The 25,395-nt window shown below is 37.7% G+C and overlaps 1 protein-coding gene and 1 pseudogene across 4 annotated transcripts in view; both read left to right on the top strand.

Moving 5' to 3' along the window:
* Positions 1 to 25,395, top strand: part of PDS5A (PDS5 cohesin associated factor A) — a 135,171-nt gene that overhangs the window by 9,726 nt on the left and 100,050 nt on the right. The window lies entirely within an intron of this gene.
* LOC113924296 lies at positions 24,096 to 25,360 on the top strand (annotated as a pseudogene).

The raw sequence follows: 25,395 nt of genomic DNA, 5'->3' as shown, positions 1-25,395 counted from the left end.
CATGTGTTAGCTGGCCTTTCTCTGTAGAAAAGAGCCTTCCCCCTTCTCCCCCCCACCTTTTTAAGATTTTATTTATTCCTTTGAGAAAGGGAGACAGAGCACACAAGCAAGGGGAGAGGCAGAGGGAGAGGGAGAAGCAGGCTCCCCGCTGAGCCAGCCAGGAGCCCGCCGTGGGGCTCAATCCCAGGACCTGGAGATCATGACCCAAACCGAAGGCAGATGCTTAACCATCTGAGTCACCCAGGCGCCCCACCTGCTCCCCTTTTTAAAAAAATTATTCATGGGTTCTTCATTCAGTGCATTATAGTCTACTGTCTTTATTCCCTTTGAGAGTCAAATTATCCCCAAATGAGCATGCTGGCTCTGGTGTCCTTTTGAAACATCTAGTGTCTTTTTGACGTCTCTCTGAGTCTTTGAGCACTTCTTTGTTTTCTGGTGCAACATGTTCACCTTGTGCTTTCTTGCCCCAGATTTGGATAGGTCATTTTTTCCACAGAGTCCTATTTCCATTTTAGTTAGAGAGTGGTGTTTATAAACCAAGGTCTGGGCATGGGCATTGGGTTCACATAGGTAGTAGGATGTAATTTTTCAGGCCCTATCAGTGTGTAGTGCTGGGAAATATACATACTTTAGAGTTCATTCTGTTCAGTTAAAATCCAGCACCACAGGGACGCCTGGCTGGCTCAAGCAGTAGAGCATGCAGTTCCCTTTTTTGTTTGTTTGTTTTTTAAGATTTTATGTATTTACTTTAGAGAGAGAGCAGGGTGGGGGGAGCAGAGGGAGAGGGACAAGCCAACTCTGTGCTGAGCGTGGAGCCCAATGGGAGGCCGGGTCCCAGGACCCTGAGCCGAAATGAAGAGTTAGACCCTTAACCGACTGAGCCACCCAGGCACCCTGTGCACCCTGTGACTCTTAATCTCGGGGTTGTGAGTTCAAGCCCCATGTTGGGGGCAGAGGTTACTTAAAAAAAAATCCATCCCCACAGTTTTTCCTAAACTTCCTCCATTCCATATTTGTATCATCCTTCTTCTACAGTATAAATCCTGTTTTCCCTAAACTTTGATAAATTTATTTCCTTGTACTACCCTGCTGTAAACTCAAACAAAATTCAATACTATACTGGTGTCCCTTGCAAGATTTTTTGCAGTTTAGTTGTACCCCTAAGGTTGTATAGAGTACTGTATTTGTTAGTTACTTGAGTTTGAATTCTTTTGTCCAAGTGATTACATTATCAATTTTATGTACAATTGGTTTCTTTCTTTCTGTTTGTATTCAGTTTTTATACACACAATACTTTTTATTTCCACTGATAAATGTGATTCTTGCTTTTTTTTATTGTGCTAAAAAACACACAACATAAAATTTACCATCTTAACCATTTTTAAGTCTATAGTACGGTGCTGTCAACTGTGAGTTGTTTCTTTGTGAGCCTCCCTCTGCCCCTTCCACGTATGTACACATTGTTTTTTTTTTTTTAAAGATTTTATTTATTTATTTGAGAGAGCGAGAATGAGAGACGGAGAGAGAGCACATGAGAGGGGGGAGGGTCAGAGGGAGAAGCAGACTCCCCACTGAGCAGGGAGCCTGATGCGGGACTCGATCCCGGGACTCCAGGATCATGACCTGAGCCGAAGGCAGTCGCTCAACCAACTGAGCCACCCAGGCGCCCCACATTGTTAATACAACAGACCTCTATAACTTTTTCATCTTTCAGAACTGAGACTCTGTGCCCTGTGAATAATTCCCTCCACCCCCACCCCCACCCCCCTGCCCAGCCCCTGGCAACCGCCATTCTATTTTCTGTTTCTAGGGGTCTGACTACTTTAGATATCTCGTATAAGTGGAATCACATAGCCATCTTTTTGTGACTGGCTTATTTCACTTAGCAAAATGTCCTCAAGGCTTATCCGTTTTGTAGCATATGACAGGATTTTCTTCTTTTTAAAGGCTGTATAATATGTTGTGTGTATATACCACATTTTTTTTATACAGTAATCTGTTGATGGACATTTAGGTTGCTTCTCCTTCTTGGCTTTTGTGAAGAATACTGCAGTGAACCTGGGTATCTCTTTGAGATCCTGTTTTCAGTCCTTTTGCATGTATACCCAGAATATATACTGCTGGATCATATGATGGTTACATTTCTAATTTTTTTGGAAAATTAGAAAATTACTGTTGGCCATAGCAGCTGCACCAGAAGTGCACAAGGATTCCAATTTCTCTAGGTGCTCACCAGTGCTTATTATTTTCAGTGGTTGTTTTTTTATTTGTTTGTTTTTTAAGATTTTATTTATTTCTCTGACAGGGAGAGAGCAAGCAGAAGCAGGGGGAACAGCAGACAGGGGAGAAACAGGTTCCCTGCTGAGCAAGGAGCCCAATGTGGGGCTCAATCCCAGGACCTTGGGATCACAACCCGAGCCAAAGGCAGACGCCCAACCGACTGAGCCACCCAGGCACCCCTTCTATGTTTTTGATAGTGGCTATATTTAACAGGTGTGAGGTGATGTCTCATTGTAGTTTTGATTTGTACTTCCCTGATGAGTGATATTTAGCATCTTTTCATGCTTGTTGGCTATTTGTGTATCTTCTTTGGACAAATGTCTCTTCAGGTCCTTGGCCCATTTTTTAATTGGTTTGGTTTTTCTGTCGTTGAATTGGAGTATTTGTATTTAATTTTAGGGATTACTTCATTCTTTTTATTTAATTTTACATGGTTCAAAAGTCAGTACTATATAAAAACTTACACTTTTCAGAAGCCTTACTCCCATCCTTATCCTTTCCATGTACCCACCCACTATAGGTGATCATTTTCGGGGTGCCTGGGTGGCTCAGTTGGTTGAGTGACCAACTCTTGATTTCGGCTCAGGTTATTAGGTCATGATCTCAGGGCCCTGGGATCCAGGCTGCCACCTGCACCCCCCCCACCCCCGTCCATCTTGTGTCCAGCTCCATGCTTATCAGGGATCCTGCTGGAGGATTTCTCTTCCTCTGCCCCTTCCCCCACTCGTATAGGCATATACTTTCTTATAATAAAAATAAATAAATCTTGTCATTTTCATTAGTTCTTGGTCTGTCCTTTCTGTCTTGTCTCCCTTTTTATTCAAAGTGTAGACTACTGGGGTGCCTGGGTGGCTCAGTCCGTTAAGCATCCGCCTTCAGCTCAGGTCATGATCTCTGGGTCCTGGGATTGAGCCCCGCCTCAGCCTTGCTGCTCAGGGATTCTGCTGCTTTCTCTCTCTCTCTCTCTCTCTCTCTCTCTCTCTCCCCCCCTCTCTCTCTCCCCCCCTCTCTCTCCCCCCCCTGCCCCTCACCCTGCTCATTCTCTTTCTCAAGTAAAAATCTTTTTTAAAAAAAATGTAGACTACTGTATGTACTCTTTTGTACTTTGCTTTTTTTCACTTAGTATATCCTGGAAGTCACTCCAGTTTCACTTGGAAATTTCCATATCTGGAAATCTTTTTTTAATTCTTTTTCGTGGTGTTTTAGTACTGTATGTGTAGATGTGCCATAGTTTATTCAGCTAGGCTCATTGTTAGTTTGAGATTGTTTCTGATATTTTGCTATTACAAATAATGCTAATGTCAATAACCTTGTTTCACGTGTTTTGTATTTGTAGAAGTGTGTCTTCAGGGCAGATTTCTAGGAGTGGAATTGTTGGGTCAAAGGGTAAATTTATGAGCTATCTATACGTAGATACAGATATAGTTTTTTTTTTTTTTTTGGAGGTGGTTGAATTCTCCTCCATAGGGGTTGTACCATTTTGGACTTCTATCAGCTAGTATAAGAATGCCCAGGCTCTCATAATGTATTCTCAAGTAATGCCTACATTTATTTATTTAAAGTAATGCCTACTTTTTTTTTTTAAGATTTTATTTATTTGTCAGAGAGAGAGAGTGTATAAGCAGAGGGAGCGGCAGGCAGAGGGAGAAGCAGGCTCCCCACTGGGCAAGGAGGAGCCCAATGCAGGACTCGATTCTAGGACCCCGGGATCACAACCTGAGCCAAAGGCTGACATTTAACCAACTGAGCCACCCAGACATCCCATAATGCTTTCTTTTAAATTAGCAAATTGGCAAATTAATATGTTGCAAAAAAGCCATTTTATTAACTCCTGGCAACAAGAGTTCTTTATGGGAATGATTAAACTTACGTATCACATTGAGGTCAGAGGGGTAAGAACCCTACTTAGATAGGGTTCTAAGTAGGGTTATCACATATTTTTAAAAACTTAAAGGGAGGACACCTGGGTGGCTCAGTTGGTTAAGTGACTGCCTTCGGCTCAGGTCATGATCCCAGAGTCCTGGGATCGAGTCCCACATCGGGTTCCCTGCTCAGCTGGGAGTCGGCTTCTTCCTCTGACCCTACCCCCTCTTGGGCTCGTGCTCTCTCTCTCTCAAATAAAATCTTAAAAAAAAACTCAAAGGGAATTGAGTGACTGTTTCAGTTTCTAGGTTTTTTTTAGTTTAAAGAAATGAGGTGGTGGAGACAAAATGTTAGTAACAAAGATGGTGTTGAAATCAAGTCTCACTTAGGTCTTAATTCAAGACCTTGAATTAAATAGAAATTAGGTGAAGGCATGTTAAAAAATCCTATATGAAATAAGCGACGTTGATATGTAGAATGCCAATACCATGATTTATTTTTCCTATCAGAAATCTGTAGACATCCAAGGAAAAAACTGATGAGTTCTCACAGTAGGAGAACAGGTTTTAAGGTCATTAATGAATTTTGTTTCTATTAGCTTCTATTTTCAGAATTAATGTTTTAAGTTAAGCACTAGGCTGAGGTTGTTGGCACATGGAAATATGTCCAGTTGAATTCCCTACTTAGAAAGATAAAATGAGTAGAGTTTATACATTATATAAAAGCCTAACAAGTTTTTATTTGCTGAAGACAACAAATCAAGAGGTTTCTAAATAATGGTGCTAATAGAAAGCTGAATACAAAAATAAAGGAATTTACTAATCTTGCCCTTGCTGTTGGCATTTGGTTTTTTACACTAATGCAGAGCTTCCCAACTGGTGTACTTCCATACAGTTACAGGTGTGCCTAAATATAGGAGTCTGACGGACTCCATATTTGGAGGTTACAAATATTTTATCTTTTTTTTTGTATATGTTGTGATTTTTTTAAATTTATTTTTACTTTTTTTTTTATAAGTAATCTCTATACACCATATGGGGCTTGAACTCACAACCCCACAATCAAAAGTCGCCTGCTCTACAGACTCAGCCAGCCAGACGCCCCTATGATGTGATATTTTAAAAGTTGGGAACTGCTATAATACGGTTTTTTTTTCATGTTTTAAAATTACTAAGATCAAACATTCAAAACTTCCTACCAAGGTAGGAGTACTGTGATTGGTGCTTTTAAAACCAGCCCTTAAATAGCATTAGTTCTTTGGGGAAAGTAGATTTATACTAGAATAACACTGGAATGGATTCCCATTTATATGAAGAAAGAATATTTGAGATTATCATATATAACATAAATTAAATGCCAGTTACTAGGATTGCATGCTAGGATTGTGCTAGGATTGCGTTTTTTTCTTTGGATAAAGAAATACTATGAATTTTGATCATCAAGAAAAGTTTCATGGAGAAGATGACAGTTGGACTGGAATGTGAAGGCTCAGACTGTGGTAGACAAATAGGTGGTAACACATTCCAGACAAATAGCAGGGACAAAAACTGAGTGGCAGAAGCATGCTTGGTGTGTTTGAAGAAAATTAGTAGAACAGTTTTGCTAGAGCTAATGCATCTTGAGAGAGTAGTTGGGAGAAAAAAAGAGGAAGGTACCTCTTGAAATTGTTAAATTTCTTAAATGCCAAAGAAAGGAATTTGAGTTAAAAAAAAAAACGTGTGCTGAGGAGTCTGGTGTCTAAGTCATAGTTTTGCATGATTAACAAAGCTAAGTGGTCAAGCAGTTTCTTTACTCGTGAATACCACCTTTGTGGCTGATTTGTGGTCTTTTTGTCCTTGTTTCCAGACCAGATAGCATCTTTGGTTGAACAGTAATCTATTTCTAATTGATACTGTCTGAATAGATCTGTTAGTTGGTGAGAGTTTAGTCATATGACACTAGGTGTAAAGACTGTGGGTGAGTAAAATTTTAAAAAGAGTGGTTAGTAGAATTTTATGTACTAGACTTATATGAATTGGATTTTTATCACATATTTTTTCCAAAATTTTTTGCAAAATTTTTTAGAATTTCTGTGTTAGGAATTTAAATAAATGTTAATAAACTGATGCCAATTTGTTAAGTTTAATACTTGAAAATTAAACTTGTATTTAATTGGGCATGTATAATTGTCCAATAACTTCAAATGTTTGATTTGAATATCCTTCATCTAGCCATTATAAAATAAGTAGAGGTAAATTTTTCATTATACAAAAAGAAAATCCTTGAATAAAAATGTTTAAGGACTGAGTCAGCATGTGTAAGAAGACTAGTTTGTTTTTGGCAGAAGTTTAGAAAATGGTTTTCTTCTTGAAGCATGTACCTAAACAGTTTTGAAAAAAGTGGTAAAAATCATCAGGCTGGATGATATAGGATGAAATTGATTTTAGATCTCTTAGAAGTAATGTTATGTAATTTTGTCTGTTATATTCATTTCTCATCCTTTAGTTGATATTTTACCAGATTTTTTAGTTTATAATACACTGTTTCACTTGTCCTTTATATTTTTCTATACATTTTTGTTTAGTATTCACTTAATGTTTTTTTTAATAGAAGCTGTTTTTTAGAGCAATTTTAGTTCTTAGCAAAATTAAGTAGAAAGTACAGAATTCCCATCAACTTGCTGTCTCTGTTCTCCCCCCGCCATTACATCCAGCACCAGAGTAGTATGTTTGTTACATTCCGTGGACATTAACACATCATCATCACCCGAAATCCATATTTCTTTTTTTTTTTAAGAATTTATTTTTAGAGCAATTTTTGTTTCAGAACAATATTGAAGGGAAGGTATAGAGATTTCCCATATACCTCCTTCCCCCACACATGCATGGCCTCCCCCATTATCAGTATCACTCAACAGAATGGTACGTTTCTTATCAAAAATGAACGTATGTTGACACATACTCACCCAAAGTCCATAGCTTACCTTAGGTTTATTTTTGGTGTTGCACATTTTGGGTCCAGGTAAATGTATATTGACATATATCCGTCTTTATAATAACATCTAGAGTATTTTCAGTGCCCTAAAAGTTGTCTCTGCTCTGCCTATATATCCCTTCTCCCTTCCTATATATTTTTTACTGTGGAAAATCTCAAATGTTTATTATTACTTATATTTTTTATCCAAGTTGAATATATTGTCCTCTTAATATTCCTAATCTTGACTTTTCTTATTTGGCCAAAGTGGAGCTTTAAGTGCTGGTATTAAAAAGAGGATTTTAAATCTTGGACATACTCAGCATGCTTTAATCTAGATTAGTGGTTCTCAGATTTTTAAATATCACCTGGTGCTTTTAAGAATTAGATACCCAGTTATAAAAAAAAAAAATTAGATACTTGGTAATCTCCCACCCCTCTACCCCCAATTTAGTAGTTTAGGGTGGGCTCAGTTTTCTGCATTTTTCCCCCTGCATTTTCATTAAGCCCCTCTGGTATTCTTGATACAGAGATATACACTGAGAACCCCAGAAATATATTTTACTTTCCTTATTGCCAAATTTCATATTAACTACTCTCAAAAATTTTGTCTAAAAAAGATTTTTTTAATTAGTTATAGGATTTTTACATTAAGTTTAAATTGTGCCCAGAAACAAGCTTCCCTCCCTAATTATTTTAAACTTCGCTCTATCCTGAAGACATTTAAATTTATTTGGAAGGCATGCAACTATGTATACCATGACATCTTTTACATTATCCAATAGCAGTCAGTTATTTAGAACTCTATTAATCTACATTTTTTTTAGAGGGAAGGGAGGGGCAGAGGGAGAGAGAGAATCTTAAGCAGGCTCCATGCCCAGCACAGAGCCTGACATGGGGCTGAATCTCACAACCCTGAGATCATGACCTGAGCCGTCATGAACCGAAATCAAGAGTTGGATGCTTAACCAACTGAGCTACCCAGGCACCTCCATCTACATGTTTGTTATATGGTTTTACTAGTAGTTATACAAGTTTAATTTAACAAAAATTTTCCTCAAATGTAATTAGTTCACAGGGTCATTTGATGGGGTTATTTACTTATGAAAGCAGACATAATGGGTTTCCAAATGAAATTTCATTCCATCCTAGTCTTCCTAATTTGAGCTGACAGCTACAAAGGTACCATGTTGGAGTTTTAAAATAATTCAAGTTAAATTGGTAGTCTGTATATATTTTACTAATGAGAGTTGTACTTTTCCAAAATAGAAGGGTCAGGAAGCATTGAACTGTTTTGCATTTTCAATAGTGTGTGGCATTCTAAAACTAATCATTCTTATTTACAAATGTGTTACGATTCTTTTTTTCCCCCTGTGGGACTTCTGAATGATCAAAAATGAAATGTTTATGTGGCTTTATTACTTATCACTTCACTTCAGTTATTTGCAAATTGTCAATGCTTGAAATACATGATAGTGATTAAATAAAGCATTTCAAATAGCAAATCGCCCTATCACTTAGTAAAAGGGCTGCCAATTTTTTTCCTTTTTCTGACTATTAAGTGTCTTTTGTGCATTTGTTTGTATATATCTGGTTTAGGGTTCTCTGAGTTTCTTAGATATATAGTTTATTTTTCCTTATTATTGAAAAATATTCAACCATTGTCTCTTCAAATATTTCTTCCCCATTTTTTTCTTTCCCTATTGCACCTCCAGTCTGTTTGATAATATTCAGCAGTTTGTTACAGTTTTTGTTTACATGCTGAAATTCCCCATTGTTAATGTATGTGTCTACCTTTTCTACTATATCTTTGAACATATTAATTTTAATTATTTTAAAGTACCTGTCTGATAGCTTAAGCATTTGGGCCATTTCTGGGTATGCTTCTGTTGACTTACTTATCTCTTGACAATGGGTCTGTCTCCCCTCTTCCCCTCCTGTTTTTGATTGAATGCTGGACATTATTAAAAAAATAGACTGAGGTAAATAATAATTATGCACAGAGGTAAACATATCTCTTCTTTTGTCAGGTTGTTAGTGTGAGAGATTGAATAAATTCTTAACTGATTGAATTGGATTTGCTATATTTTGCTTTTTGTGTGTGTATATGTGTGTATGAATACATCTATTCCATCCATCTTTTTATAAATGTATTTCAAAGTGAGTTGCATTCATCAGTATACTTTACCTCTAAACACTTTATCACGGATGTCATTAATTTGAATTCACAGTATAGTTTTTCTGTGTGGGAGGGTAATATACATATCTTACTATTTGATGAGTTTTAACTGATGCTTACCATGTATAACCCAAACTCTTATCATGATATATAGAACATTACCATCACCCCAGAAAGTTCCCTCATGCTCCCTTTAGGTAATCTCTGCCCCTCTACCATCCCCATAGTGGTAATCACACTTAAAATTTTTTAAACCTAGATTAGTTTTGCCTCTTCTAAAACTTCATATAAATAGAACTATACAGTATGTATTTACTCTTGTGAAGTCCTCTATCGTACATCATAATGCTTTTGAGATTCATCCATGTTGTTGCCTATATCATTGTTTTGTACCTTTTTATGGCTCCATATTATTCCATTGTATGAATATCCCAATTTGTGTTACCATTCTTGTATTGATGGAAATTTGGACTGTTTATGCTTTAGGCTATTATGAAGGTGTTACACACATTCCTGTACAAATCTTCTTTTGGACATATGCTTTTATTTATATTGGGTAAGTACCTAGGAGGGCAGTCATTGGATCATAAGATAGCTTATGTTTAATTTATTTTTTTTAAGATTTTATTTATTTGAGCAAGAGAGAGAGAAAGAGAGTGAGAGCAGAAGTGGGTGAGGGGCAGAGGGAGAAGCGACTCCCTGCTGAGCAGGGAGCCTGATGTGGGGCTTGATCCTGAGATGCCAGGATCATGACGTGAGCTGAAGGCAGACACTTAACTGACTGAGCCACCCAGGCGCCCCAGGTTATGTTTAATTTAGGAGGCAACTGCTAGTCTTTTTCCCAGAGTGGTTGTGCTATTTTACAGGTTCACCAGCAATGTATTTTAAAGGAATTTGTCCATTTCTTCTAAGTTTTTTATCCACATGAAGTAGGTATTTATAATACTATCCTCTTAATGTCTGTAGGATCTGTGGTGATATTCCCTTTTTGTATTCCTCATGTTGGTTCTCTTTTTTAAATTGATATGTTTAGCAAGAGGTTTGTCAAATCTGTTACTCTTTGAAGATCTCACTTTTGGTTTTGCTCATTTTTTCAATTGCTTGTTTGTTTTCTGTTGATTTGTTCTTTTTTCTATTTCGTATACAGAATTTTCTCAACCTCTGCACTCTTGACAGTTTAGACCAGGTAATTCTTTGTCTTGGAGGGCTGTCTTGTGCATTGTAGGATGTTTAGCAGCATCCTACAAATGGACCCACTAGATGCCAGTTGCAGGCCCCTTCATCCCAGTAATGACATCTAAAAATGTTTCCAGATATTGCCAAATGTCCTGTGGTGGGGTAGAACTACCTTGGTTGAGAACCACTGTCCTAACATAAGCTTTTTAAAGCTGTGCATTTCTTTCAAAACACTTTTATTGCATCTCACTAGTTTTGATGTTTTCATTACCATTTAGTTAGAAATGTTTTTTCATTTCTTTGTGATTTTTTTCTTTGACCTATGAATCCTTCAGAAATGTGTGATTTAATTTCCAAATACTTGAAGTATTTATAAATATCTGATTGTCAATGATTTCTAATTTAATCCTGTGATCAGAAGACATATTATAGTCTTTTGAAATGTGTTAAAATTTGTGTTTTTTTGGCTTAGCATATGGCCTCTCTTGGCAGGCATTAATGTGCACCTGGAAAGAACGTGTATTTTATTTGTTGGATGGACGCAGTGTTCTATAAGGTCATTTAGTGTCCATTTTGTCAGGGGATTGAGGTTGTTATTCATCATCGAAGTCTTCACTTGAGTTTTAAAAGTTTTGGCCTGGGCGCCTGGGTGGCTCAGTTGGTTAAGCAACTGCCTTCGGCTCAGGTCATGATCCTGGAGTCCCGGGATCGAGTCCCACATCAGGCTCCCTGCTCGGCAGGGAGTCTGCTTCTCCCTCTAACCCTCTTCCCTCTTGTGCTCTCTATCTCTCATTCTCTCCCTCTCAAATAAATAAATAAAATCTTAAAAAATAAAAATTAAAAAAAAGTTTTGGCCCGGTTCTGTTGCTGAGAAAGATTGATAAAATCTCAAACTGTGATTGTGGAATTGTATATTTCTCCCTTAATTCTGTTGATTATTCTTTCATTTATTTTATAATTGTTGTAAGGCACATATTGTTACATTTATGATTGTTAGATCTTCCTGATAAGTTCTTGATGTCTAAACTCCGCCCTTTTTACAGTTTTTGTCTGCATTATATATTTTTCCACATTTTTCTTTTAACTAGTGTGTCTTTATATTTAACATGCATCCAACATATAGTTGGGTCATGCTTTTTAAGTTTTTTAATACTGTTTTTATCCATTTTAGCAATTTTTGCATAAATTGGAGTAATCACATTTAATTGATGTGGTTGGATGTATGCATTAGCCAATCTAAGTGATTACATACCCAATTCTTTAAGTTGCTTTTTTAGTTAAAACACTATTCCACTTGAATAGTCTAACTGGGGTTAGTCATATCTGGCCTGTTGCTTGTTTTTATAGGCTTGGAAGCAAAGAATTATTTTTACATTATTAAGTGGTTGGGGGGGATCAAAAGAATAATAATATTTCATGGTGCCTGAAAATTAGATAGAATATAAATTTCAAAGGCTATAAGTAAAGTTTCATTGGAACACAGTGTGCTCATTCGTTTACATATTGTCTCTAGCTGCTTTCATACTGATACAGCAGTTAAATAGTTATGACAAAGACCTTATGGCCTACACAACCTAAAACATGTACTTTTTTTTTTTTTTTGAGAGAGAGAGAGAGGACTGGGGAGGGGCAGAAGGAGAGGGAGAGAGAATCTTAAGCAGGCTTCACGCCTATCACGGAGCCTCATGCAGGGCTCGATCTCCCACCCTGAGATCATGACCTGTGCTTAAATCAAGAGTCAGTTGCTTAACCAACTGAGCCACTCTGGTGCCCCTAAAATATTTACTTTCTTATCCTTTACAAAAAAAGTTTGTCAGTTCCCTAAACACATGTGTTAGAAACCACCGCTGACAATCCTTATCTAAAATAATTAGTTAAGAGAAAGGAGCAAGAAAAGAAAAATAAATTAGTTAATACATCAGCACACAGATGTTAAGAAGCAGGGATGCCAGAATTGCGTAGCTGTTTACAGCCCTCATTTTTGTACTCGTCATAGGGCCTTAATTAACTTCCTTCTTCCATGACCCATTCTGTGTCTTTCACCCTCACCCGGTACCTCCAGCTGGTACGGTTTTATTTTTCACTTGGTAGATTGTCCTTAAACTTCATCCTCAGGGGGTCTGACTGAAACCCTTAGGGATTCTGACTTTATTAGGACACTGTAGTTTCCTATGAATTTTTACTATTGCATGCAGGAATACTAAGAAGTGCCTTAGCTATTGAGGGTATGGTACCACTGCACAACAGGATGAAGGCAGAAATTGAAGGTTAACATATAAAAACATTGATAGGCAATTAGCTGTTACTGCAACATCTTAGTACATTATTTTACAATTGTATTGGAATTTTTAAGAACCACAGCTGGTTGATTATTCACACCACTAGTTTGACAACACTGTCTAATCCATCTGCTGAATTCCAAACCTATTTTCCCTGCTCCAGTTGCATAGTAAGCAACTAGTTTTCCATAGTAACTTGGGATCGGTCATACCAGTCATAGTAACGATCTTTACTTGTTGTTTCAGTGGTTTGAATAGCTCAAATGGGGAGGTGGCAATCTCAGCTTTAGTTTAGTGTAACCATTCTGTCCTATAATAGAAGCATTCTTCTCATGGAAACCAAAATCTCTAACTAGCAGACCAAAAGTTTTAGGGATGGAAGCAAAAATTCTTTTGAGTATAGGGTATTAGATGTAATAGAGGAGGCACTCTGATTTCTACCCTTCAATTTCTAGGCCCATGTACTATAGGAGAAGTAGCATAAATTATTGGTCACAAATTTAGAGCATATGTCACATCTTATAAAATAGAACATCACCTTTTCAGGCATTGCCCTCTCAAATGCTATTAGTGATGGGACAGATAGAAGACCAGTCAATTCCATGGATATGAGTCCATTGTCAAAAAAAGATGACCAATTAGTTATGATCTGATGATTTTTTAACACGTAGAAATTTTTATTTTATACTTGTTGAAACAGGTCATGTAGATAACTTAGACAAAAATTTTTTTCATATTTTTACATACACGTAAAGGAAAATGAAATAAATTGGCTCTCATTCCGAAAATCTTCACATTCAGAGTTTGGCCCTTCTAAACCTTACCTTTGACTAGATACTGACATTTATGTTTTTCCATATTGTGTTGTTTTCATCAAAAGTATTAGTAATGCAGAATATCTTTTCAAAGTGGTTCGTTTTTGTTTCTGAGATGTTCTTCCAAGCTATTAACACTTAATGCTGTAAGATTTGGTGCTAGTGTTTTGTGATACTATCAGGCATTATAAGCATAAAGTTTTCAAACTGAAGTTTGTATGAGTGCAGGCAACAGTTCTTTTACAATTACTTCTGGCTGTCACTTTTTATAAGACCACTGATTTTAAGACATGTTAAAAAGTGGGTCTTAGAATTGATAAAATATGTTAATTTTTGTTTATCACAGACCAGTGTATGCCAGACGCTAGACTGGGAACTAACTTCATGTTCATTATCTCTAAATATCACAGTCTTTCAGGGTTGTATTCTTGTTTTTGTCTTACAGGCACAGAAGGGTAATTTATTGAGGTCACACATCCATTAAGAGGCAGAATGGAATTCACACCTGTGGCCTGAATAAATCCAAAATTTAATTTGTGTTCCCTCTCCGCTCTAAGGAAGGATCTGTTTCAGAGATTAAGGTAGAATGGATGTATATGCTCATCAGTCATTAGCTTTGCTGGCCTGGTGGACTCAGCCAAGAAAAATCACTCTGGATTGGAGATTGAAAGTCAAGAATTACCAAATCCAGGATGGGGGTGTGTGTAGTATTGTTAGAGCATGATTGAAATGGTACATTTGGGTGTGGGCCAACAGGGAGATAAGTAAGGGGGTGGGAGGGTTGGTTACAGAGTATGACTGAAGATTTAGAGTTCAGATTAAAGGCAGATGGTAGATTTAATGAGACTAAAAAATGGAGGAGTTGGGAGGCAGAATAAAATTTTTAAAGATTTTATTTACTTGAGAGAAAGCACAAGCAAGGGAAGCTGCAGAGGGAAAGGGAGAAGCAGCCTCCCTGCTGAACAGGTAGCCCAATGCGGGCTCAGTCCCAGGACCCTGGGATCATGACCTGAGCCGAAGGCAGCCGCCCAACCAACTGAGCCACCAGGCGCCCCCGGGATATTTTGTTTTAAAAAGGAAATTTTACAGTTAAGGATACTGGAAGTAAAAGTTTCTTTTTTTTTTTTTTTTTAAGATTTTGTTTATTTATTTGACAGAGAGAGACACACAGTGAGAGAAGGAACACAAGCAGGGGGAGTGGGAGAGGGAGAAGCAGGCTTCCCGCGGAGCAGGGAGCCCGATGCGGGGCCCGATCCCAGGACCCCGGGATCATGACCCGAGTCAAGGGCAGACGCTTAACGACCGAGCCACCCAGGCGCCCCTGGAAGTAAAAGTTTCTAATGGAGGGGTTACAGGTATGGATGGATCAAGCAGCATAAAGATGAAAAACATTGATGAGAGATGCTTTTAGTAATTATGCTGAGACAACAGGTGTGTACTAGGGCTGTCTGAGGCAAATTGGGGTATATGGTCCCTTTATGAATAAGGAACTATAATGCCAGGATCTTAACTGGATCTTTGATCTAGAGTGAATTGTAAATTTAAACTTAGTCTGGGAGTTCTCAACTGAGAATGTGAAGATTTATGTCTAAATCCTGGATACTCTACTTACCAGTAAGTGACCAATATAAAATCTTTTCTCTGAAGTTAACTTTTTCTTCTCTTGAAAATAGGTAATTTAGTCTCTTTCTCTCTGCCCCCATTTATAGTAAAGGGTTATATAGTACACACACTACAGTCTAATGTGTTATCCCCCCCACTTTAATTTTTGATATTACAATACTGTCTGGTAATGCCCTAGGCCTTTTTCACTTTATAGCAGGAAAGCACTCTGCCTTGCAGGAGATTGTCCTGTTTTTGAGTCTTCACGGTCTCCCATAGTTTCTCTCCGTGACTCTTGCCCATTCCCTCCTCCCCCATTTGTTTAGAACTTGTTAGGGGAAGGGTAATATTTGGTTTAGATGTCAATGTCCAGTGGTTATATAGGAAAAGCCATGGTTAGTGTATTTGGCTTACATGGTCTGGGGCAATTATTCCCTTTTAGTTAACTCTCTTTTCCAGTGTTGGAAGGTGGCTTATGAATCATAGTTTTGTCAGTTGAGCCTTTTTCATTGCCTTAAAGGAACTAAATATTTATTGTTTAAAAGAATATTTTTGTAGAAAAATAGAATTTTAGGAGATCTCTCCAGTTCATTTTTATCCGTTTGTATTTTCTTTTTTTAAACAGCTTTATTGAGATTTAATTCACATACAAGTCACCCATTTAAAGTTTTAGTATATTCACAGATATGTGGAACCATCACCATAGTCAATTTTAGAGCAATTTCATCACCTCAGAAAGAAACCTTGTGTCCTTTAGCTTTCATTTCCATATGCCCCTCCAGCCCTAAGCAATCACTAATTTACTTTCTGTCTCTGTACATTTCCCTTGTCCGAATGTTTCATATAATTGGAATCATATAACATGTAGTTTCTCAAAACTGGTTTCTTTAACTTAGCATAATGTTTTCAGGGTTCCCCGATTTTGTAGCATTAATGCTTCATTCCTTTTTATGGCCAAATAATATTCCATTGTATAGATGTATCAAATCTTGTTTATCCATTCATCAGTTGATGGACATTTGGAGTAATTCCACCTTTTGGCTATTAGGAATAATGCTATAAACATCTGTGTACAGATTGTTGTGTGGACGCACATTTTTACTTTTTTTGATTTTAAAAGTAGAGTTTTGGGTCATACAGCAACTCTTTAGTCATTTTGAGGAAATGCAAACTTTTCCAAAGTGTGTATACCGTATTTTCACCAGTATATGAGGTTTCCAGTTTCTCCACCTCCTTTTCAACACTTGTAATTATCTGACTTTTTTATTCTACCTAATCTTGTAGATATGAAGTGGTATCTCAGTGCAGGGCTTGAACTCAGAATCTTGAGACGAGACCTGAGCTGACATCAAGAGTTGGACACTTAACCAGCTGAGCCACCCAAACGCCCCTCATTGTAGTTTTGATTTTCATTTTCCTGATAACTAATGATAACAGTCTTTTCATGTGCTTATTAGCCATCTGTGTATCTTCTTTGAAGAGATATCTATTCAGGTCCTATGCCCATTTTTAAATTGGGTTATTTGTCTTTTTATTATTGAATTGTAAGAGTTCTTTAATATGTATTCTGGATATAGGCTCCTAATCAGGTATATGATTTGCAGAAATTTTCTCCTGTTCTGTGGGTTGTCTTTTCACTTTCTTGATGGTGTCCTTGGTGTACAAATATGTCATCTTGATGAAGTCCACTGTTTACCTTTTTTTTTTCTTTTGTCACTTACACTTTTGGTGTTATATCTAAAAGCCACTGCCCAAACTGAGGTCACAAAGATTTATGCCTGTTTTTTTGTAAAGAGTTTTATAGTGTTAACTCTTATATGTAGGTCTTTGATTTGTTTCAAAGTATTCAAGAAATTGAAATTGGTCAAAAATTGTCTATTTTTTTACATTGTGTGAGGGTCCATGTTCATCCTTTTGCAAGTGAATGTTCAGTTGTCCCAGCACCATTTATTGAAAAAACTGTTCTTTCCCTAGCATCATTTATTGAAAATGCTATTCTTTCCCCTTTGGATGGCTTTGGTACGCATGTTGAAAATAAGTTGATCATTGATGTGTGGGTTTATTTCTGAACCTTTAATTCTGTTCCCATTGATTTGTATGTCTATCCTTGTGGCAGTACCACACTGCCTCCCCCCCCCAGTTTTATTGAGATAAAATTGATACACAACACCGTATATATTTGAGGTATACCGCATAATAACTAGACTTACGTATATTGTGAAATGATTACTACAATAAGTTTGATTAATGTCCATCTTGCGTAGATTTAAAAATGTTTTCTGGGGAGAGGGGGCACCAGGGTGGCGCAGTTGGTTGGGCGTCCAATTCTTGGTTTCAGCTCTGGTCATGATCTTTTGGGGTCATGGGATTGAGCCGCACGTGGGAGTCTGCTTGTGACTCTCCTCTTCTTCTCTTCCCTGAGTGCACACGATCTCTCTCTCTCTCTCTCTCTCTCAAATCTTTTAAAAAATGGTTTTTTCCCTTATAATGAGAACTTTATATACTACCATGATTACTGTTGCTTTATAGTAACTTTTGAAATCAGGAAGTGTGAATCCTCCTACTTAGTTCTTCAGCATTGTTTTAGCTATTCCATATGAATTTTACATCAGTGTGTCAATTTTCAAAGAAATCAGCTTGAAATCTGATGAGCAATTTCATTGAATGTGTATACCATTTGGGGACTATTGCCATCTTAACAGTGCTAAGTTTTCCCATCCATGAACATGGGATGTTTCTCCATTTGTTTAGATCTTTGATTACTTTCAACAATATTTTGTAGTTTTGAGAGTGTAAGTTTTACACTTCCTATGTTAAATTCTAAATGTAATTTATCGTTTTGATACTACTGTAAGTGGAATTGTTTTCTTAATTTTATTTTCAGATTGTTTATTCCAAGTATTTAGAAATTTGATTGATTTTTGTATACTGGATCTTTTTTTTTTAAAGATTTTATTTATTTATTTGACAGAAAGAGACACAGAGAGGGAACACAAGCAGGGGGAGTGGGAGAGGGAGAAGCAGGCTTCCCATTGAGCAGGGAACCCAGTGTGGGGCTCCATCCCAGGACCCTGGGATCATGAGCTGAGCCAAAGGCAGACGCTTAATGACTGAGCCACCCAGGCTCCCCATATACTGGATCTTTTGTATGCAGGATCTTGGATCCTGCAACTTTGCTAAACTTAACTTATTTTAATTGGTTTTAATGAATTCCTTTGGCATTTTTGTATATAAGATCATGTAATCTGTGAATAAAGATAACTGTACTTCTTTTCTAATCTGGATGCTTTTATGTCTTTATCTTGCTTGTGTGTCCTGGTTAGAACTTTCAGTATAATGTTAAATAGAAGTGGTAAAAGGAGACATTTTTGCCTTGTTCCTAATCTTAGTGGGAAAATATCCAGTTTTCCACCATTAAGAATGATGTTGGCTGTGGATTTTTTATAAATGCCCTTTATCATGTTGAGGAATTTCCCTTCTACTCCTAGTTTCTTGAGTATTTTTATCATCAAAGGGTGTTGGAATTTTGTGAAATGCTTTTCTGCATCTACTAAGATGATCATGTGATTTTTGTTTTTTATTCTATTGATATGATGCATTACATTAATTGATTTTCTTTTTTTTTTTAAGATTTTATTTATTTATTTGATAGAGAGAGAGACAGCGAGAGAGGGAACACAAGCAGGGGGAGTGGGAGAGGGAGAAGCAGGCTTCCCGCCGAGCAGGGAGCCCGATGCAGGGCTTGATCCCAGGACCCTGGGATCATGACCTGAGCCGAAGGCAGACGCTTAACGACTGAGCCACTCAGGCACCCTGATGTTAATTGATTTTCAAGTGATATATCAACCTTGTATTCCTGGCATAAATCCCACTTGATCATAATGTGTAATTCTTTTTATGTTGCTGAATTTTGTTTGCTGGTATTTTGTTGAAGATTTTTGCATCCATATTTTTTAAGAGATTGGTCTATAGTTTTTTTGTGATATCTTTGTCTAGTTTTGGAATTAGGTTAATATTGACCTCATAAAATGAGTTGGAAGTGTTTCATCTTTTATTTTTTGGTAGAGTTTGAGGAAAATTAGTATTATTTAAATGTTCAGTAGAATTTAGCAGTAAAGCCATATGGGCCTGGGCTTTTCTTTGTGTGTATTTTTGATTGCTAATTCAATCTCTTCATTTGTTATAGATTTATTCAGATTTTCTATTTTTTCTTGTGGTGTTTGTGTTATTCTGGGAATTTATGCCTTTCATCTAAGTTGTCTAATTTATTAGCATACAGTTCTTCATAGTATTCCTTTATAATCCTTTTTATTTCGGTATGGTCAATTGTAATATCCCCTCTTTCTTTTTTTTTTTCTCTTTTTTTTTTTTTTAAAGATTTTATTCATTCATTCATGAGACAGAGAGAGAGAGGCAGAGGGAGAAGCAGGCTCCCAAGGAGCAGGGAGCCCGATGCGGGGCTCTATCCCAGGACCCTGGGATCACGACCCGAGCCGAAGGCAGACGCTCAACCATCTGAGCCACCCAGGCGCCCCTCCCCTCTTTCATTTTTAATTCCAGTCACTTGAGTCTTCTCTCTTTTTTCTTGGTCTGTCTAGCTAAAGGTTTGTCCATTTTGTTGATCTTTTCAAAGAACCAGCTTTTGATTTTTCCCTTTCTGTAGCAATCATCAAGTTCTTTTGGGCAGAAGTATTTTCTGGCAACTGATAAAGGAAGCCTTTGCCCAGTTCAGCTTCCCTGCCACTGTCTACCCTTTCCCACCTTTCCCTTTTCATCTTGCCCTTAGCAAGAATTTCCCTGTACTTACTATTGCTTATCCCCTGGCTGTCACTGTGTGTACCATAATTAATTCCATCTGTTTTTTCCCCACATATATATACTTGTCTGCTTAAACCTCGTTTTTCTTCTCCTTTCCAAATTTTAATCCACTTAACCTTAAGATAAGCCAGCTACTTTTCACTGCATTTTTTTTTAAGATTTTTTTTGGTCAGAAAGAGAGCGGGAGTGAGCGCGCACACAAGCAGGGGGAGCAGCAGGCAGAGGGAGAAGCAAATTCCCTGTTGAGTGTGGAGCCCAGTGCGGGACTTGATCCCAGGACTCTGGGATCATGACCTGAGTCCAAGGCAGACATTTAACCAACTGAGCCACCCAGGCGTCCCCTCATTGCGTTTTTGAATAGAAAGATGTTGAATAATGATTGATCATTTTAAGAGAAGGGCAAATAATCCACCTTTAGGAAGAGGAAAGCTAGAAAACTTGAAGTTAAATTAATATATTACCGATATCCATTAAGCTGCCATCTCCTCCCATCTAAATTCTCTACTATAGTCTTCACCTAGCTACATTGTGAGAAAAATAGGCTTTTTGAGTTGGCTTGGGAACATAACCACATAGTATTTATAGCATTATAACTATAGTTTCTATAGTATACTCTGTGTGTAGGTATTTTATTTCTCTGTGGTCATTTTGGACAACCACTTGTCCTACTGTACTATACTATACTATATATAACGTATAGGTTGAGTGGTAAGAAGGACATGAGAGTGATAAGCCACACTGCCTGGATTTGAATTTTTATACTCTTGAGCAAGTTACTTAGCCTCAGTTTCCTCATCTGTTAAATGAGGATGTCAATAATAATGCCCTCCCATAAGTAATCATTGTATTAGAGGAATTAATAGTACATTTAAATTACTTGAAATATGCCCGCACATAGCAAAAACTCAATAAATGGTAGCTATTAGTACTATTATAGATACTTTACCTACAAAAATAAGCTTTCATTGAGAATTTTTTCTATTATATGAGGGTCAAACTGTAGAATAATTAATTGGTTTGTATAATGTTGCCTTCACTCATTTTATCCTTCAACCTCACTACCACAAGAACGTCTAAGATATGTTAAAACAAAAGTCAAAACCTCTTAAGCCTCAGTACAGGTGTGAACCTCTCAGGCTTCAAGGTTATTCATATTTTAGGACCTTATAAATTTCCCTTGAAGTTAAAATAGCTTCTGTGATGACTGTCTCTGTTACAGTCAGTATCCAGGTTATTTTTAGTTCCCTGTTAGTACTGGATTACCTTAAAAGTGGAAATAAATGTAGTAAAACATTTCCTCTAGTTAAGAAACTTCTCAGGAGTCATTAAAATTGTAGTTTTATAGTATATACGTATTAAATGGCTTGGGACTAATAGAATGGGCCATTAGAATAAATTTGGGTTTGGAGTTCCGGAAGAGGGTAGTGGTATGTGTAGCATCTAACTTTTCTATACCACTCAATTTAGGTATGAAATAATAACATCTCGTTAAAGAATACGAACATCAACTAAATATATTAGTAACAAAACAAATTGTATCATCAAGTAATCTCTGCTGGCTTGTTAGTAAAACAGCTTATTGAGTTTTTCCCCGGAGAACAACTTAATTTGTTGAAATTGAATGAAATAGCTATATTGATGCTTTGTTGTTGTTTGTTGTGGGGGTTTTTTCCCTCTTGCCCAGGTGCAGGGTTTCTTTCTTTTCTTCTTTTTTAATTAGAAATTATTCAACTTAAACTAAAAAAATAAACACTTCACCCATTTCTCCCACGCCTCACCCCCCACCCCCCCACCTCTGGCAACCACCAGTTTGTGTTCTCCGAGCCTGTGAGCTTGATATTTTGTTTTTGTTTTGTTTTGTTTTTTTAAGATCCCACATATGAGAGAGATAATACGGTATTTGTCTTTCTCTGGCTTATTTTACTTAGCATAACACCACCGAGGTTCATCCATGTTGTTGAAAATGGCAAGATTTCATTCCTTTTTCTAGCTGAATAATATTCTGGTGTGAGAGAGAATGTGTGTGTGTTTAAAAAACACAATTTCTTTATCCATTCTTCTATGGACACTTAAGTTGTTTCCATATCCTGGGTGTTGTAAATAATGCTGCAGTGAACATGAAGTTGTAGATATCTTTTTTTTTAATTTTTTTTTTAGATATCTTTTAAAGTTAGTGTTTTTGTTTTCTTCAGATAAATATCCAGAAGTGGAATTGCTGAATCATATGGTAGTCCCATTTTTAATGTTTTGTTTTGTCTTAATATTAGCACTTAGTCTTGAAATGTATATTGATTGCATAGTTATTGACAAGAATTTCAGAGATTTACATTCTCAGACATGGTCCACCACTTAAGTCTAGAGCATGTCAAAAAGTGTATTAGTACATTTCATTCCTTCAGGAAATAGGCAGTTCTATCTTACTTTACAAGACCAGTGTAGAATATGTAAAACATGGCACCTAGACCTCAGAGATCAAAATTTTGAGGATACATGATTTTTACCTTAATAAGTACAGCAAGGTGACACCATAATATAAATGCTTTGTAATTGGTACTCTGTTTTCAGTTCAGAGGGGTCCGTGATCCATTCATACTATGGTGGTCAAATGGGCTTCAAGAAGAGGAAGTAGAGGGGCATCTGGGTGGCTCTGTGGGTTAAGCATCCAACTCTTGTTTTTGGCTCCGGTCATGCATGATCTAAGAGTCATGAGATTGAGCCCCGTATGGGGCTCCATGCTGGACGTAGAGCTTTCTTAAGATTCTCTGCCTCTCCTCCTCCCACTTGTGTGCATGCTTTCTCTCCCTCTCTCCAAAACTAAAAGCGGAAGTAGAATTTGGACAGAAACTTTAAGTTAATTAATATTTTAATCAAGAGTGTATTTGGGGGCTGCCTGGGTGGCTGAGTCAGTTAAGCGTCTGCATTGGGCCAGGTCATGATCCCAGGGTCCTGGGATTGAGTCATGCATCATGCTCTTTGCTCAACGGGGAGCCTGCTTCTCCCTCTCCTGCTCCCCCTGCTTTTGCACTCTCTGTCTCTCTGTCTCTGTCTCTGTCTCTCTCTCTCTGTCAAATACATAAAATCTTAAAAGAAAAAAGTATTTTGAGTGAGGAGTATAGTTGGGGGTAGAAACAGTTCTAGGGTCTATTCATATATTTCTTCAGTAAGTGTTGCGCTCTCTATGAGCTCTTTCTTTTTTCTGCGCAAAGCCTTAAAGATGCTTAGGATGGGACACCTGGATGGCTCTGTCGGTTAAGCATCCATCTCTTGGTTTCAGCTCAGGTCATGATCTCATGGTGGTGAGATCAAGCCCAGGTCAGGCTTTGCACTTAGTGTGGAGTCTACTTCAGATTCTTTCCCCCTCTCTGCTCCACCCAAGTGCTTGCATGCGTGCATGCTCTCTCTTTCTCTCTCAAATAAATAAATAAAGTTAAAAATAAAAAGATGCTTGGGATGTTTTTGGAAGATAATGAATATAGTTTGACTAGAGTGTAGATTGAAATCAATATAACATTTTATATTTACAAATTTATACATGTGTATATATACACATATATATTCATACATGGATATATACATAAAAGTAAGATAAGAGTATAAATTATGCTTTAAACGTCAGAAGATATTGGTCAGTGGGAACCATTATTTTAATTGTGGTAACATTAAAATAGATGTTTTAAGAACAACTTAAAGCATTGAGTTTGATTTTGAGAATTAAAGTAAAATGAGGTATGGTGTAAGAAGAGTAGAAGAAGGAATGTTAGTTGTATAAACTTTATCTTCAACCACCAAAGGAAGATCAGGAACTCACTTTTGAGTATTAAGGTAACTCACTTTTGAGATACACAGTCAGGGGTCTTAAGATTACTGTTTCTTGAAAGACATTTAAAATCTAGGTGCAATGAAAAGACATGATGTTATAAATTTGGTCAGTATGTCACTTGAACTTTGAGCATTAGGCTTAAAAGTTGCTCTAATCTGTTTAACTCCCAAATTAGAATGTGTATTAGATAGACTTCATTTTTGTAGTTCTAATGGTTTATGCATTAACTATGCTTCTGCCTCACCTGCTTCTCTCCGGTTTCACCCCAAATGTATATTAGATAGAAGGATTTATGTTACGGGCCCTCTCCTCTCCCTGCGATGGCATGTGCTCGTCCATTGATACCTTTGTACTCCGAAAAGGGGGAATCATCTGGCAAAAATGTTACTTTGCCTGCTGTGTTCAAGGCTTCCATTCGATCTGATATCGTGAACTTTGTTCACACCAACTTGCGAAAAACAACAGACAGCCATATGCTGTCAGTGAATTAGCAGGTCATCAAACCAGTGCTGGGTCTTGGGGAACTGGCAGAGTTGTGGCTTGAATTCCCAGAGTTCTAGGCGGAGGGACTCACACACCATTCTGGCCAGGGTGCTTTTGGAAATATATGTCGTGGGGGCCGCGTGTTTGCACCAACCAAAACCTGGCGCGATTGGCATCGCAAACTGAACACAACACAGAAGCGATATGCCATCTGCTCTGCCCTGGCTGCCTCAGCCTTACCAGGACTGGTCATGGCTGAAGGTCATCGTATTGAGGAAGTTCCTGATCTTCCTTTGGTGGTTGAAGATAAAGTTGAAGGCTACAAGAAGACCAAGGAGGCTGTTTTGCTACTTAAGAAACTTAAAGACTGGAATGAGATCAAAAAGGTCTATGCTTCTCCACAAATGAGAGCTGGCAAGGGCAAAATGAGAAACTGTCGTATCCAGCGCAGGAGACTTCTACAGTGTGGACAGCGGTATCATCAAGGCCTTCAGAAACATCCCTGGAATTACTTTACTTAATGTAAGCAAACTGAACATTTTGAAACTTGCTCCTGGTGGGCATGTGGGACGTTTCTGCATTTGGACTGGAAGTGCTTTCCGCAAGTTGGACGATCTGTATGTCACTTGGCGTAAGGCTGCCCCCCTCAAGAGTAACTACAACCTTTCCATGCATAAGATGCTTAATACAGACCTTAGCAGAATCTTGAAAAGTCCAGAGATCCAAAGAGCCCTCTGAGCACCACGCAAGAAGATTCATCGCAGAATCCTGAAGGAGAATCCACTGAAGAACCTGAGAATCATGTTGAAGCTAAACCCATATGCAAAGACCATGCGCCGGAATACCATTCTTCACCAGGCCAAGAATCACAGACTCCGAAATGGATAAGGCAGCAGCAGCCTTAGAAGCCAAATCAGGTGAGAAAGGGGTTCCAGGCAAGAAGCCTGTGGTAGGGAAGAAAGGAAAGAGGGCTGTTGGTGTAAAGAAGCAGAAGAAACCTGTGGTGGGGAAAAAGGCTGCAGCTACCAAGAAACCAGCAGCTGACAAAAAGCCTGCAGAAAAGAAACCCACTGCGGAGAAGCCTGCTGCCTAAAAACTTAGGTTTATTCTATAAAAGTCATATCATTT

The sequence above is a fragment of the Zalophus californianus genome, chromosome 2 (genome assembly GCF_009762305.2).
Source record: "Zalophus californianus isolate mZalCal1 chromosome 2, mZalCal1.pri.v2, whole genome shotgun sequence".
In the NCBI taxonomy this organism is placed as follows: domain Eukaryota; kingdom Metazoa; phylum Chordata; class Mammalia; order Carnivora; family Otariidae; genus Zalophus; species Zalophus californianus.
Note: the sequence above shows the minus strand (reverse complement) of the source record. Positions and strands in the feature narration are given on the sequence as shown.